Here is a 17,043-nt window from a genome sequence, read left to right on the forward strand (position 1 = left end):
TATTATGACGAATATGTATTTATATCCGAGCTCATTTACCTTATATTTTGTACTCTTATACGAAAACTGAATCTTCAGAAGCCTAAAGATTTAAGCCCTATTTTAGTAGGTAAAACTAGCATGCATCTATAAGATATTGTAAATGAAATGAAACAACTCGAACACGAAGCCGAAAACGTTAAGGATTGCCTTGTTGTTGTATGTCGCTGTCAACCTGTCGATGCAAGTCCGGTTCCTTGCTCAGGGAAAATAATTTTAAATCCTAGTTCCAGTGGAGCATTAACAAGGACGCTAATGCATGTCTTGAACAGGGGAGCGTACCATTTTCCGATGAGGCTTTTCTAGTCAAAATACATGGATTCGGTGAGTAAAATTGCGATTATTTCATTTATAATACGGTCTAACCTGCATACGTCTCTAGTTCATCACTGGCGTTTTCACTTTTCAAGAAAGCTTTCCTTTTAAGAGAGCATTTGTGCAAAGTGCTTTATAAGGAAACAATTTCCAATCCACCATAAAATATTTCACAGCATGAAGTGTTTTACTACAATTCATTTCAAATGAATCAAAAGCCTCACCGGGAGTTGTATTATGTCAAACAGAATGCAACAATACCTTGAATAGTTATTTAATGTAAAATTTCCACGTAATCAGTATGCCTAATCATTGTCTTCGCGGTTCACAAGCTAAATTGATGCACTTCCCGGCTCACAAATTTCTAGCATGACAAAAATCGGGATGGGTCATGTATATTTGATCACACTATCCAAAGCGTAGAGCATTAAGTTGTGCAGCAGTGCTAGAACCAGATGTTCCGTAAGCTTTTATAAAGCATAGATAATTGTTGAAACAAAGAGGCATGTCTTGAACACTTGATTCGTGTATTATATATACTCAAATCTATAGTGCATGTTCTCTACAATTCTTTGTACTTGGTCTTTTAGGTATGTGAAAGATGAAAAAGAAAACAAATCAGTCTGCATCAATCAAAATTGTCATTAAAAAAACTGGCTTACAGTTTGAGTACCTATGTTCGAAAAACTGTACGACAGTAACGACACAACACCTTGAAATTGAGAACGTCTTCTTCTGCGATTACAGTGGACCAACTATGTCTACGTTTCAAAAAAATGATTACGTCGGTTGCTGTTTCAACTTAAAAGGTATGTATATATATAATTGATTTATTTCCTGTACTTCTACAATTGTAGAGATGTTGTCACCGTTCTTGTAGATGATACGTGGACACTAATGAACACCAATATAGCAGATGTTGCCTAGACAGTTAACAATAGCAACAAAAGTCATCTTAACTATTGGAAATAGTTAATATTGCTGACTGTTTTTGCTGACATTTAATTTTTAATTTGGTCTTCCACACATCATAACATTAAACCAACTTTCAACTATAAATAGAACGTTTTAACCGTATTTTCTTGAAACCTTAAGTAAACTTGTATATATTCATGACTTTCTACAATAAAAAATTACCTAAATTAATTTTGCAAAGGGGAAAATGCAGATAATTCAAATATACGACATGTCATAAAAGAGATACCCTGGCTCTGATCGAGTTTGACGGTGTTGATTCTGAGAATTAGTTCAAGACAAAAAAAGAACTTGTTGAATACAGCATGCTTAGTTAAACTTCATTTTATGTAATTAAGTTATTTTTAGTTGTTGTTTTTGCGCAACCTAATCGTATTTGTTGAAAGGTTTTAAGTCACACAGATGCAGTATGATGAGTAGTGATTTGCTACTTTTATAAGTTTGGTTCTCAAGGCATTTCAAATATTTCAGCGTTTTAGGGACCACCATGTATTTGACACAGAAGGAGAAAGATTTCGGGAAAATACGCAACCAATGAAATGCTCTGGTGAAAGGTTTCCGTGAAAGAGCAGGAATACATGAAACTACATTATTACCTATCAAAAGAATGGGCATCTACACTGTCACTACGGTACTGAATGGAAGCGGTCTGGGAAGTAATAACTAATTATTGCTTGCAAATCTGTGCGCCCACTTCTTTTTAAAACGCACAGTCTAACATAGTTACCTTAGTAGCGGAATAACTTTACATACAGTCAAGGTCTTCTCTGTTTTACTTTTGTTAAACTGTCGTGTTGTTGAAAAATTTTTATTACAATATTATTCAAGTTTGAGAATTTTGTTGAAATTTCTTTACACTGTCTCAACCGGCATTCATTGAATGGAAACAAGTGAAACCGTGGTGACAGCTGTTCACAACCTATGTTCAAAACCTCGTCATGGAAAAATACAACATTCCACTCTAGTCAGCTTCTACTTTCAAGCTTTATTGTACGTTATTTCGATTCCTTTATTTTTGCATATGCATAATTGCAAAAGACACATACTTTCATATGGGCAGCATGCAGTAATATTACATGTGTGTTTAACATGTCAGTTGTTCAAAAATTGTTTGCGGCAGTTGTCGTAAAACCGAGTTGTGTGTGGTTTTGACCGTGTCGCATACAAGTTTATGTCAAAAGTACTTCTTTCGAAAATGTACTTATTTTTTTACGGTACTTACACTATGAAGACGCAATATGACCCAAAAGTTAAGCGTTGAGCTCGTTGTTTCATCAGGTTTTATCAGCGATACAATATGGTCTTAGAAAATTCGTATTTGGTACAATAAATAATTGACATGTTCAATTAAAAAGCAACATTATATATATTACCAATCCATTATCCTAAGTTTGCGATCGGCGCGAACATCGGTAGATACGAGAACTAGTAGGTGAAAAAAAAATACATGGATAGGTGAAAAAAAGAAATTAAACATCCGTGCCTTGGCGGTCTTGGCACAAACAACAGCAAAATGGTTTAGATTTGTAAGCCGATTAATTAACGTAATTGGATAATCCAACCAACACGATTAATATAACGTAATCGGACAATCTTGGGTTTAAAATCGAAAAGTCTGTCCAAATTTGATGAGATTAATTTATTTAATTCTTGGACTGATAAAGAGACGGTTCATCTTTAAGGAGGTTATATATCATTTTTCTTACTTGTAAAGTTTTATCATAGATTTTAATTAAACTACATTGTTAGGACTCATTCTGCACCTCATCATATGCATGTTTTCTCATTAGCAGTTCTTGAAAGTATGGACGGCTTTGAGATTAGTTACACCATTCTGAAAAAGTGCCGTCCAAAATAAAGAAGTACAAGATCCTCCTTTCGGGTTCAAATATTCAGTCAAGAGGAACTATAAACAGATATACATTTATTGTTTGATCCCTCGCACAGGCTTGCAGCTGACTTCTTTTTTCAGAGTAAACTTAGTTACACGCACGCACACATTTAATAACTTCTTTTACGAACTCCAAACGATCTTTTTTATTGGTATCTCTATCAAATAATGACAAAATCTTTTATTGAAACTTCTCACAGTCGTAATTAAACATATGGCCTATAATATGGTGAAATAAAATTTATATGTTCGTGTGTTAGTTTTAAAGAACTTTGCCTATGATTAAAGAGATCTGTACAGTTCAAGCCGGATTGAAAACATTCTTTTGGTATTTTTAGTGTGTCAGACGTTTTAAATCATATTTTAACTTAAGATAGATAGTTGCGTTGCCGTTTTGATAAAGTTACGCATGGGTGTCTATTAGTTCAAGTACTAGTATTTTTTCCCTATGCCAATTCCAGGCTTTATTCTACGTTATCAGGAAAAATGAGGTTACGTGATTACTTCCGGTTTATCAAACGTGCAGAAGCCGCTCTTATTCGGACATGTTATCAGGTTGCTGCGCATTCGCGCGGTATCGGTCTCAAAGTTGGCGGAAAAGAGAGCCGGTAGGGTCGACCAGCTAAATCTACCCATAATAAAAAAATTCTTCCCACATCGAATCCTTATCAGGATTCTAAATTTTCCCTCAAATGGACATTTCCCCCTTATTTACCGTCAGTACTGTTAAAATGATAAAAATCAGTTTTTGGTCAGAAGTTGCGGAGGTGCCAAATTATATGCTGGTCCCATCCTAATTCTGATAATTGGCCCCTATCCCCCCTCCCTACTCCTGCACCTGTGCAATGAAGAAATTGCGCTACTTCATGAGAGCAATATTTATCCATAAAGGAAGGTGAGATATTTCTCGATGCAAATTTAGTGCATTTGTATTTTTTACTGAGTAAAATAGAAAGTAATTACTTTTATGTACATAAACGTCACGATATGCATAAAGACAACTGATATGACATTGTCACGCCAACAAGTAATATTGACGGATTGGCGGATGTTCTTTACATCAGTTCCACGAGTTCTGTGTGTTCTAGATTCATTAGGGATTTACTCAGTATGTGAATTTTGAAAGTTTATGATTACCTTACTGTAACTGTTACCTTACTGTAAATGTGACAGTTGAATGAATTTAAGTGTGTAATGTTTAATCAAAGTACAAAAGAAAACAACAACCTTTAACGGTGTGTCCAACTTTCATCAAAATGTGGTAAAAATAACAACAGAAAACAAAGTATATACATGTATTTAGAAAAGTTGTTAAGTTACTATTCATTTATATAAAATCGGCTATTTTATGGTCGTTTTGGATTGTCATGAATTTTTGTGTACCACTGATGAATCAAATTTCCTGAATCCTTACAGACACCAGCTGTGCTTACATTAGGTGCCGTTACGTCATCCATCCATATAGATTCAGCCCAAATTTTCGACAGTTATGACAACTTTCTCACTACAAGTGCTTACGTATAGTCTCATCTGCTGATAAAGTCACACTAATAGAAGTAAAAGAAATGTCTAAATTTTTTCGTTCCCGGTCTGTAACTTTTGTATGAATGAATGGATATTCATATAACTTAGCACAAACATCCGCCGTTACTAAATGATATGTGAACCCCTAGCTCGAAGGTTTAGGTCACAGACGCCAAAGATGTCAAAGATTTTACTTACTCTTTTCCTTGTGCGTGCCGCATAATAAGTTTTGTATTTTGTACGCATAGATGGACATTCAAATTACCCATTCGTCATAATAATACAGTGTGTAAAATGCACGACTTAGACCCCTAAACGAGGACAATGATTTTATATCGTTGTGCCTGTTTATAGCATATAAAGATATTGAAATAACTTAGTACAAACTTTTATCTTAACAACACCATGTAATATTTAAGTATTCAAGGTAAAATAAATATTTCCTTTCCATAACTTCAGTATACATGTTCTGTTGTCAAAGTGACATTACTCACTCTCACATCTGCGTCTTTACATGACATAGCGGGGACATCCGTGTCCTGTGGATACATTTCGTTTTTCTACACGAAGAAAATTTCATAATTATAGATTACATATTCGTGTACAGTTACCAAGATAAAAAACAATGCAATATATAACACTTGTATTCATTTTAAATTACATTTGAGTTACTTGTCGCATCATTCCAACACATATCAAAGAAAAATGTGACCACATGTATAAATTCGAACAGAAAGTGAAAAGATTGTTTCAAACGAAAACGTTCAACTAAGTAAATTAATTCCGAATATTAACCCTTAGTCTGCTGTCGGCAAGTGATTCTGCCTTTGGGACTAGTGCAGACCAAGATCAGGCTGATCATGGTCTGCACTCTGCCATTCAGTCAGTATCTTGTTGATAAGCACCTCGGTTCTGTTTAAATTGAAAGATGGACAAGTTCATTATAAAAATTTAGTAGTGTAAGGGTTAAATGTACATATGAAATATTTATTCCTGTATTGTAGCTGGGTGTTTACGATGGGACCACTAGTAGCAAATTCACACTTGACACGTTTGGTCAATTTGAAGTATTTTTGTGTGTAAATCACTATGTACATTATGCAGTTGTCAGTATAGTTATATGATCAATATGTCCTTGCAATTCAATTCAAAGACCTTTCCGTATGATTTGATAAATGTTTTACAAGCTTCTTCTACATGATACAGCAGTCTTTCAAAGGCAACTGAGTTCAGAAATAAATGATTACAACAAATAAACAGTGATAGAAATAGTGAAAGATCAAACGCATGCACTTCTAAAGCCATTTAGCTTTAATTAACACTTTTTTACAATGTATATGAAACTTTGTCAGATAAATTATTTTTAAAATTTGTATATCTGTATTTGTTTTATCAAATTATTTTTATGTTGTAAGTATTTATTATATATTAAACTAATTTCTCGATTCTCCAAGAAAAACAAGAAAGTTTTTGATGTTTCTTTGCAGAACAAATAAAACTAAACATCGAAATTATCTGAAACACTGGACTTAACAGATATTCTATAGATTTTTAATGTTTTTTTCTCGCACTTGTATGAAAGCGTTTTTGCGTAATTTTCAATTTTATTACACCTTGTCCAATAAAATAACCACTAAATTTTGCAAAGCGATGTTCTGAAGCCTTAAAACTAGATGTGTAGTTCACATCGTAAGAGCCCGCTTTGATGATTATTTGTACATTAATATTTGACGTAGAAATCAAGCGCACTTTGAAGATGAAAGGTAACCGCTGATTCTACATCTATGTATTTGTTCTGACCAACCGTTAGCTGCTTTGATATAAGGTAAAGTTTCACCAGCCTGGCCACTATCCCAAGTAATTGTTTTAACAACATTACTCGGCAAACATCATCTTTTAGTAGATCAAAGGAAAGCCGACATGAGTGATCTACATTAATTAGACCTCAGCCCGGTGCCAACTCTTACATTCACATTCCGACTTTGTTTGAGTGATCTGGCCTTAAATTCAAAGAAGAGAGAACGGGTCAAAGTTTAAACTAAACAGATCAACTTCTTGGTTTTCTTTTGTAAAGAGTATTTATGGGGAAGTCACTTGTAGATATGAAACGTTCCTCCCAATACCTTATTAATGAGCTACTTCTTTGATGTTAATTGATCCTTACCGCCAGTTAATAAAGCTAGAGCAGCTCTTTTATCCTGATGATGTGTTTTTTGCTTTTTCTGTTATGATAGCGTTGATTGACAAGTCCCGCCCCTGAGATATACCAATTAGTCACATAATCACAGTTACGGAGTAATCCAGTTTCCTTTAATCCGGTCGATGCATGATTTTCATACCTGTAAAATCCTATACCACACAGCCAGGAAAAACAACAGCCGCTAAAAACATGCACTCTGTGAAGCTCAATTAGCGGCGTCTTTGATCCTAACCAGTGTACCAATATTTTTACTCGTAGGAATACATCAGTCAAATTTTGTTCTTTAATAGAAAGATAGTTTAGTTCCTACGATTCTAAAATTTGGAACCAGTTTCTAAATTGCGTTTGTGTTTAAAGACCTATAAATTTTACAATGTGAAGAAATAGTCATTAATAAATAATTAATTTTTTTTAACTCTTTTGACATGTATACAGACAAGGGGACATTTTTTTAGATTAAATACTAAATTATTTCATACATAATTTTGCTTACTACATTGACTGTGCGAAATAACAATTAAATTGAATGGGTAAGACATTCAGGTATTGTCCTGCCTAAACATGGGATACGCGTACGTTTGATCGAACGATTGTGTTCTTATCTATTTTTTTGCGGGGAACGGAGAGAAGTTAACGTCACACCAATACAAATTATGTCAAATGGTGACTTCCATCTTCTGGTGATGGAGAAAGGCCAAGGTGTCCCTCCGCGCGTTGTTTCATGAATGTGTTTGCTACTTAGTGGAACCAACGTTCTTTGTAAGTCAGCTGGACAGAATTGTACACAGGCATCAGTTATTTTTCTTAACATTAATTATACCTGCAGTCTTTGCAAAATATAATTAATTGTTTGGTAAATTAGTGACCCTCCGCGGAAATATTTGGGGTTAGTAAGAACAATATGAAGACTCGGCTTCATTTATGGTACTGTCCCCACATATTTATGCCCCCCTTCGAAGGAGGAGGGGTATAATGTTTTGCAGATGTCGGTCGGTCGGTCGGTCGGTATGTAGACCAATCCTTTTCCGGATGATAACTCAAGAACGCTTTGGCCTAGGGTCATCAAAGTTTATAGGGAGTTTGGTCATAACCAGCAGACGACCCCTGATTTTGAGATCAATAGGTCAAAGGTCAAGGTCACATTGATCCGGAACAGTTAAACAGTTTCCGGACGATAACTCAAAAATGCTTGGGTCTAGGATCATGAAAGTTTATAGGGAGGTTGGTTATGAACAGCAAATAACCCCCATTGATTTTGAGGTCTGTAGGTTTCTGGATGATAACTCAAGAACGAACGCTTGGGTCTAGGATCATGAAAGTTAATAGGGAGGTTAATCATGATCAGCAAATGATCCCTATAGATTCTGAGGTCAGTAGGTCAAAGGTCCAGGTCACAGTGACCCGGAACAGTTAAACTGTTTCGGGACGATAACTTGAGAACGCTTGGGCCTAGGATCACGAAACATGATAGGAAACTTGATCATGATCAGCAGATGACTCTTAGTGGTTTTGAGGTCAGTAGATCAAAGGTCAAGGTCACAGTGACCCGGAACAGTTAAACGGTTTCCGGATAATTACCCAAGGTTAATCATGACCAGCAGATGACCCCTATAGATTTTGAGGTCAGTAGGCCAAAGGTCAAGGTCACAGTGACCCAGAACAATTAAACCGTTTCCGGACGATAACTTGAGAACGCTTATGCCTAGGATCACAAAACTTAATAGGGAGGTTGATCAAGACCAGCAGACGATCTCTATTGATTTTCAGGTTAATAGGTCAAAGGTCAAGGTAACATTGACTCAGAACAGTAGAACTTTTGTGTACAGTGACTAAATAATTTCTGTTCCTTATGCAGTTACCGAATGCATCAAGGGGGACATTTCGTGTTCTACGAGCTCTTGTTCCCTTGAGGTTCACAACTAATTTGTTTTACTGACAACTTATTTTAAGCCTTAATAAGTATGGAAATCTACTGACCCTCGACAGAAATTTAGGGATCAGAATGCGACCACCTTTTAGCCAGCGAAAATGCTAGTATCTTCAACGGTGCGAAGTAAAATAAATAAAAGGATTCTTGAATTTTATACTTTTTATATAGAGGTTCTGTAAGAATTTGTCTTTATATCTATTTGTGAAAGAGACAAACATGGTCCTGGTGGAAGAAATGAAAAATTGAAATTTAAACACAAAACATTTCCAAACAATTAAATAACCTTGGAGTAGAATGTCTGTTTCATTTGCTGATCTATGGTCAGTCGTGTAAATCATACGCTCAGTCAAGTTCATTAAAATACAATTAATAAGTTGTTAAGTTAATTAAGCGGATTTTTTTTCTTTTTTTCTGATTAAATTAGTTAGAAAGGAATAAGCTGTTTGAATGAATTAATTAAGTACTTGTTAATTGCAAAGATTTTAAAAGACAATAATTGTACAAAAATATAAGAGTTATATTTTGTTTTGTCTTTGATATTTCAGTGTTCTGTGGAAATATTTTTGGAACTTATTTTGAAATTCGCAGACAATCTTAATGTAATCCTTACCCGTTTCGTCTTTCCGGCGTAATTGATTAGAATGTTTCTCCGAGATTCCGCAATTATCTTTGATAGTACTCATTTCAACAACGAAACAAGGTTTACACTCTTTTAGTGCTGTAACACCTAGAACCGAGACGATGTAAATGCTAAGGTGAAATTAAACTTTTACAAGATCAAAGGAATTACTTTAGTGCCTTTGGCAAGCACTGTTCATGACACTTGCCGGATTCCTAGTTACTTAGACTGCCGATAGTGTTGATATTTTAGAAATGTTTTGAACAAGATCAAAGCCTCGCCATACATCTAAAGAATCGGCTGCTTTGATAATATTACGTCAGAATCTATTTTATGTATGAGCGATGAGTATGTGTCAAGAAAGTCAGAAAACTACTAATCTATTATTTCAAGCGCACGAGACTGTACAAAAAGTCTATTTTCCCATTGAAGGGCCACATAAGATCATAATTAATGCTTATAACGGCAAAGTTCTTTGATAATTTTTCCGAATATTCAGATATACACCACTATAATGTAAATGGTACAACTATTCAATGCGTTTGAATCTTGGAGAATTATTTCCGTCTTGGGGTGGGTACCAGGAGGTAAATACTTTAAACATTTAAGTCATGCAATGATAACAAAGATAAAACGAAATTCAAATTATAGGACCTAGTAAATCATTTTCACAGCCGATCTCTTTTCACTGGTTGAAATTGTGGTTTACCTCCGATAGAAGATCCCAATTAAACCTTCAGATACAGATCGATAAGTCATTCATAATTGGAATCGACATTAAGATTATTGTAAAATTACCTCACGCGACTTTGGGAGGTCTTCCAGTTAGCACGCAATACGCACTTGATTCCGTCTATAGATATGTCCCGGATTATTATTGATGGGTTTCCTCATACTAAAGTGTACATAGTGGATTTAATACGAACTCTCAAATATTAATTGCGTCTTGGTACCAATCTGCAAATTTATTATTGTTAACAAAGGTGGAGACCACAAGTCCCTGTCCTACAACTGTACCTGTCACACGCTCACGAGACAAATTAGTTTCAGCATGGAAACAAAATGTAGGTACACTTATGATGGGTGGCCTGACTAAAATACAGCAAAGTAAGACAACATAAGTGTCTTTACGAAAAACTGAATATCAAAGGCATAGTATAAATCTGTTATTGTCTAAGTATACATATGAAAACTCTGCCCTACCACATAATTTCTTTACCCTGCTGTTGTTTTATGGAACCTGAGTATCGGTTCAGACTTTAAAGCTACTCCTTTTCCTTTTTTGTTTAGTTTGAACAATGCTTGTTTTAGAAACCTGGCCTGTTTTCACTGGTCAAACAGGAAGTTGTTGTTATATGTACAGGTTAAACACCACTAAGTAAGCCTGTTAAAATACGAACCATTAACCTGATAACGTTATATCGACATACTCTAGATTATCAGCTTTTCAGAGACATACTTACCCATCAAGAACTACATCTCTACCATAGAGAAGGAAAAGGGCGTATGTAAGAAAGTAACACTCTGTAAGTTTACCCTTTTCGTTCTTTTTAATGGCACTTTTCGGGACTTAAATGCAGATTTCGATTAAATGTTACAAATATAATATATGAAAACTCGATGCTGAGGAAAAGATGAAAGACTTAGGAGTCATTAGATTCGAACTACTAAGCGTGGGCTTATAACTGGAAGTGACAAGTGGATTAATGCAGTTTCTTTACAGTTTCGGTCCCATGTTCACGCTGCAGCTGGATGCGTCATATCGGACTAGTAGAATATGTATGCTTTCAAACAATTGAATGTCCTAAAATGATGAAAGTTAAAAAATTGATAATAAGCATTTATCGTTTGGCTGTAAGCATAAAGTAGTTGCCATTTACTCGTAGCATTTACATAGCATTAATTACATGGTAAATCGTATTTTGATTTTTAAAGCATTTTGCATAAGTAATTGACATTATTTTTGAAAATCAAGGGCCATAACTCTGGTCTGACTGACAGAAATCCAGAACAAATTATAAGGTGCACAACTTCACTTGCTTAGTATTATTCCTATGATACAGGTCAAATAGTTTTTGAGATATGTGCGACATAAACTTTTATCCCTCTTGTCCATAATTTTGACTATGTCAAGGGCCATAACTCTGGTCTGGCTGAGCGATGTCTCTAACAAAAGTGCAGGCCACAATTTCACCTGCTGAACTGAATTCCTGTAATGTTTCATAATGCAGGGTAAAACTTGGGCCCTTTTATGTATATTTTTTACTAAGACAAGGGCCATATTTCCGGTCTGTGAAACCCAAATTAAAACATCAGGTGCACAACTTCCCGTGCTGAGTAACAATCCTGTGAGTTTTATGACTCTGTGTCAAATACTTTTTGAGATATGGACGCTACAAATTCGGACGGACGGATGGCCAATGGAATCTTTAAGTGCCCCCCCCCCCCCCCCCCAAAAAAAAAAAAAGAAAAGAAAAAAGTGCGGTTGCAAAAAATAAAGAGTAAATGTGTGTACTGACCAGTAGGTATGGCATCGCAAAACAAAATGTTAGTGTTAGTGAAATTTATGATTTGGTCAGTGATAAAGTCGTGAAGTTATTCATTCTTACTTTTGATAACCCTTATATGAGTACCTAGCCTTGCTGATCACCCTCCCGCTTTGTATTATAGACGTTTCATCAGTGGATCTGGACTTGAAACCAGTATAGATACTTTTGGTTTAAGCCAGAGATCTTTTACTGTTATTGTTAACGGGAAGTGGGTGATTGGTATGGGGCTAAGGTGGAAGGGGACCATGGGGTGTCGAAAGATGAGACAAAGTTAGATTGGGGGAAGAGTACTACTAAATACTTAATTGTTGGCACTATGCCAAAATAAGTGTTCTTTCAGTTGAGGTAATGTTCAGTCGTACTAGGTTGAAATGTAATCTGCAAGTTACTTTTTAAAAAGGAACAAAACTTCTGATTTGAATTGTGAGCCTTTCGAAAGATTTAATCGCTCATCGCTCCTTCATTTTTATCATTTCTTTAATGTTAGCCTTTTGTTATCGCCTATGTAGATCTAAATGCCAACTGTTACATACTGGTGTCGTGGGCGTAATATTTGCTTTCCAACTTCACTAAGTTCATGAAGTTAGCTTTCTTGTGTAAGTCGTGGTGACCTGTGGTCTTTACAACGTTTGGAAGCCTAGGCATTATTTACTGAACTCAACAAAAGTAACGTATTTATTTTATTATTTCCTTAACAAAAGTAACGCATTTAAAAAAGAATGGTGCATTCGCCTTGTAGCCATATTAGTAGTTAAACGTTAAAGGTAATTATCTAAATTCTATATCTTAGATACTATGACTTGGCTATATAGGTAATATACCACAAAAATATACTTTGTTTTTTTTTGGACAGGGAATTAGATTATGCAAAGTCAAAGTGAAGGCAGACACGTTTAGTTTGATATATAATCATAAATGTATCAGTGGAAATTCAATTATACATATCTGTATCATTTTATGTTACATAAGAATGAAACATTCAAATTAAGTTAAAAATTACTTTTTAAAGATGTCAGAAGTCGTAGAATGAATAAAAAAACAGATATAATATCATTATGATTATAGGATTTTGTTGAATTTTCTATCTATTATTACCATGTATACTCTAAAGGTTTAAGAAATAATACAGGTGTCCTGAATATGAACGATATTGATGACATTTTGAGGGATGTTTAGCTGGTCCCATTGTTGAAAGACGATATATAGGTATATTTACGATGTATTTTTTTTTATTTTTTTTTTTTTGAAAATTACCCTTTGCCATTTATAAAAATAATGTCACAGTGATGTGATCGGACGAATTGTAAAATTGTTCAACATGAAAGTCACTTTTGTAATCCATAATTTGTTTTCATACCAAAATTTAATGACTAGATTTAAGAAATATTCTAATAAGCAAAAATGAGCATTTCCATTAAAACACGTCAATAATGACATACTGTTTGTCATCTAGAAAGAGTGTTACCACATTTGATCTAATATTTTATCTAAAGACGTTTCAGAAGTTAAATGATATATCAGAACGGTGAAACACTCGTCTATATACTCCCAGTTTATTCTGCTGGATGTGTTACCTACCTATATTATACTGTTAAAACAGTATACACGTTAACGTCATGCATATGGTTGACCATCATCATCAAGACAATACACTTTCACTGTAGTTAAAATCCAACCTGGCTCTCCTAACTGATAAATGAATATTTACATTGCTCTAAAACTATTTTCATTGCGATAAAAATAATCAATTTGGTGAGAAGAGTCAACCTTTTAACAACCGAATCTTCAAAAATGCTTATTTCAACGGCAGTTAAATTATTTCCACTGCAGTAAAATTGATTTTTACTGCACTCAAAATTATTTTACTGCAGTAAAATGTATTTTCGCTTCGGCATCAATGTATTCTTTTTTTATTGAAAATGGTTCTTTTTGATAAGGAAGGTCAAACCATAAAATTGCAATGTAAATTTTTATTTAAGCGTGAGCTTGGCCAGTGTTTGATTTAAAGAAATACACTTTCAATGAAACTTACAGTGAACACATAAATAAAATAGTATTATCTAAAGGTCGATGCAATCAACATAATTTTCATTTTGAAAATGATATTATAGAAGTTGTCGACAAGAACAAATATTTAGAAATTCTTTTTCTTTTCAGCTAAAAACATATTTCCAAGCAAAGAACTAAATTTGAAAAAAGCAAAACATTGTATTTAGCTATTGATATGCAAATAGAACCGTATTTTTTCTTCTAAAACTCTCAAACCTATCTTACTGTATGATTATGAAATCTGGGGTTATGGAAATATAGATAAATCAAATTATTAAAACACATTTTGAAACTAAACCGTTGAACTTTAAACTGTTTTATACATAGAGAGACAAATGTTCAACCATTGTCGGTTGCCGGTTGTAAACTTTGAAAATATCTTTATCTGTGTAATGGGAAACGGATAAATTTCTGAATATCAAACGATGACCTTGAGTGTTAAACAGAAATTATCCAACATGTTTATCTAATGAATAATATTCGTGATTACAGAACTCTAGTTACTGTAGAAATTATAGACTTTTAAAGCGTACTTTTGGTTTTTGGACAATGTTTAGTTAAAACTCAACATAGCGTTCTAAAATATATGATTAAATTCAGAAGAGAAAAAAAAACACATGAATTACATGTTGAAAGCGGTAACATGGATGGAATACCACTAAATCTTAGAACTTGTACATTGTGTAATTCACGTATAGGTGACGAATTTCACTATCTGTTAGACTGTTCAAAATGCTTCTAATGGCATTTCTAACATAACATCTTATGCATAGAAATATTAAATATAGCTAATTTAGCCCTATGAAAGAACTTCAGACTAACTGTACTATAAAGACAACAGTAAATTGTGTCACATTCACTGCAAATGACTAAGAGAGTCTCTCAAAATGTATTAAAATTTGGTAGCCCTATAATAAGTTTATAAGAAAATAGAGAGAGCCACGAAGTGAAATCTTCATCAAGAAGCCTGTTGGCTGTCCGCAGTCAAGATTTAAGAGACTTTAAATGCTTTAGTACTACCAGTCGCTCATTATGGAGTTGCAGCATTAGTTTTTGTTGGAGACAAGTTCAGCAAACATAAAGAGGATCCAAAGAAGGGCAATATCAAAAGCATGTGGTCGTCTTCGAAGAACCCCTGATAGCTGATTTTGACATATGGATAGTAGACTCCAAGCAACTCGGAGGAAAACCAACATCATTTGATCTTCTTACAGAAACAAATAACGAAGTGAGAGACAACATGGAAATATAAAATTTAGAGAAAGATCTGGAATACAATATGGAGTTGAGGGAAATGTAGACAAAATCAGTTTGGTGTAATTTAAGTAACGATATACAGGCTGAAAATATTAGAAAATACTAGAATCATCCAAATCAAAACATGTTAGTGTTTTCAGACTGTTCTGCGAATGAAAACCCTAGTCCAACTGGTGTAGAACTGCTGTATGTTTGGACTGGTATATAAGTAACCTCCCTCTCTCTCTCTCAGAAATCCATAAATCGTGGCTATTGTGAAAATGGCAGTGGTACAAACTTATTTACATAGGATTTTTGCAAGATATCCATATAAATGACCAAAAATACTGTTCAGAAGGGAGTAAACCATTGCTAAGCTGTTGATATAATGGAGAAAGTCAACATTCTTCCTGATTTTTTACCAAAAATATACTCTTATTTTTGTACATATTACCATTTTTTATGTCATATATACATTCTTTTCAAAACTTTGTATAGAAATGAACATGTTGGAAATTTTCACCCAAACTATGGCGCGCGAACAGCTTTGAGGTGTAAGAAAAGTAACAACTGTTATGGTGAGATTGTGGGTATTGAGATAGCCATGGATTTCTTAATAGAGAAAAAGAACAGAACATAATGTACAAGCAAATAAACGTGTTCACAGATTGTCAGGCTGTCACCATTTCTGTGTAAAGAGACACCATTTTATGAAGTAGACAATAATGGTAAAAGAAAATGTTGGTAATATAGGAGATCACTGGAACAAAATTTAATTACACTAGATACCAGGCAGCAAGGGTTTAGAAGGTATTGGATTGGCAGACCAGTAAGCAAAGACAGTCGCAGAAGGTATTATTGATAGTAAATATGCATTGACGGAAATGTGAAGACTAAATGGATGCTACTAGGATAATGGAACAATTTGTACAACAAAAATGAAACAATAGGTACATTCTCTCTGAGGAGGCCGAAAAGTACATGCAAGAAAATACTTGTATTAAATCTAATAATATTAGTAATTAGGAATTTGTACAGTAGGAGCCAATGAATTTTTGGGGGAAACGGACCCAAACACTTTTAATATATTCAACCAAACGCACAGTTGACACTGTACAGTATTCATCTACATCTACATCTACATCTTTCACCCAACCGTCGATTTCCGACTATCACTGGGCGGCGCTGTCAGAGAAACAGTTGTTAAAGAAATGATATGTTACAATGTTAAAATAATAAAAGCTAAAAAAGACAGTATGCTACAGTTAAAATGGGGCAGAGGCAATAGAATTACATACTGACTACTGCCAGCCTCTCTCTAAAGATACCGAGACTGGGGCTAGATTTAACATAAGTTGGTAGGGAGTTCCAGAGACGGATGGTCCTTGGGAAGTAGGAGTTAGAAAAGTACTGAGTGTGAGACATGGGGATTAAGTAGTTTAGGTTTCTAGTTGGAATAAGATGAGATTGATCTACTGCAACTGTCTGGGTCCTTATTTTATAAAACATTACTAATGAGTTGTGTAACCTTCTATATTGGAGTGTATTCCATTCTAAAGTTTTCAGCATTTGTGTAACACTACTTGTGTAACTGTAGTCGTACATGACGTACCTAGCAGCTGACCTTTGGACATTTTCGACTTTGCTAGTGAGGGTTTTTTGCCAGGGATGCCAGACGCTTGAACAGTACTCGAGTTGAGGGCGGACATAGGTGTT

The 17,043-nt window shown here is 34.6% G+C and overlaps 1 protein-coding gene across 1 annotated transcript in view; it reads right to left on the bottom strand.

Moving 5' to 3' along the window:
• Positions 1 to 17,043, bottom strand: part of LOC123551545 (BLOC-1-related complex subunit 5-like) — a 256,821-nt gene that overhangs the window by 189,836 nt on the left and 49,942 nt on the right. The gene's annotated exons all lie outside the window — the stretch shown is intronic.

The sequence above is a fragment of the Mercenaria mercenaria genome, chromosome 4, assembly GCF_021730395.1.
Source record: "Mercenaria mercenaria strain notata chromosome 4, MADL_Memer_1, whole genome shotgun sequence".
In the NCBI taxonomy this organism is placed as follows: Eukaryota; Metazoa; Mollusca; class Bivalvia; order Venerida; family Veneridae; genus Mercenaria; species Mercenaria mercenaria.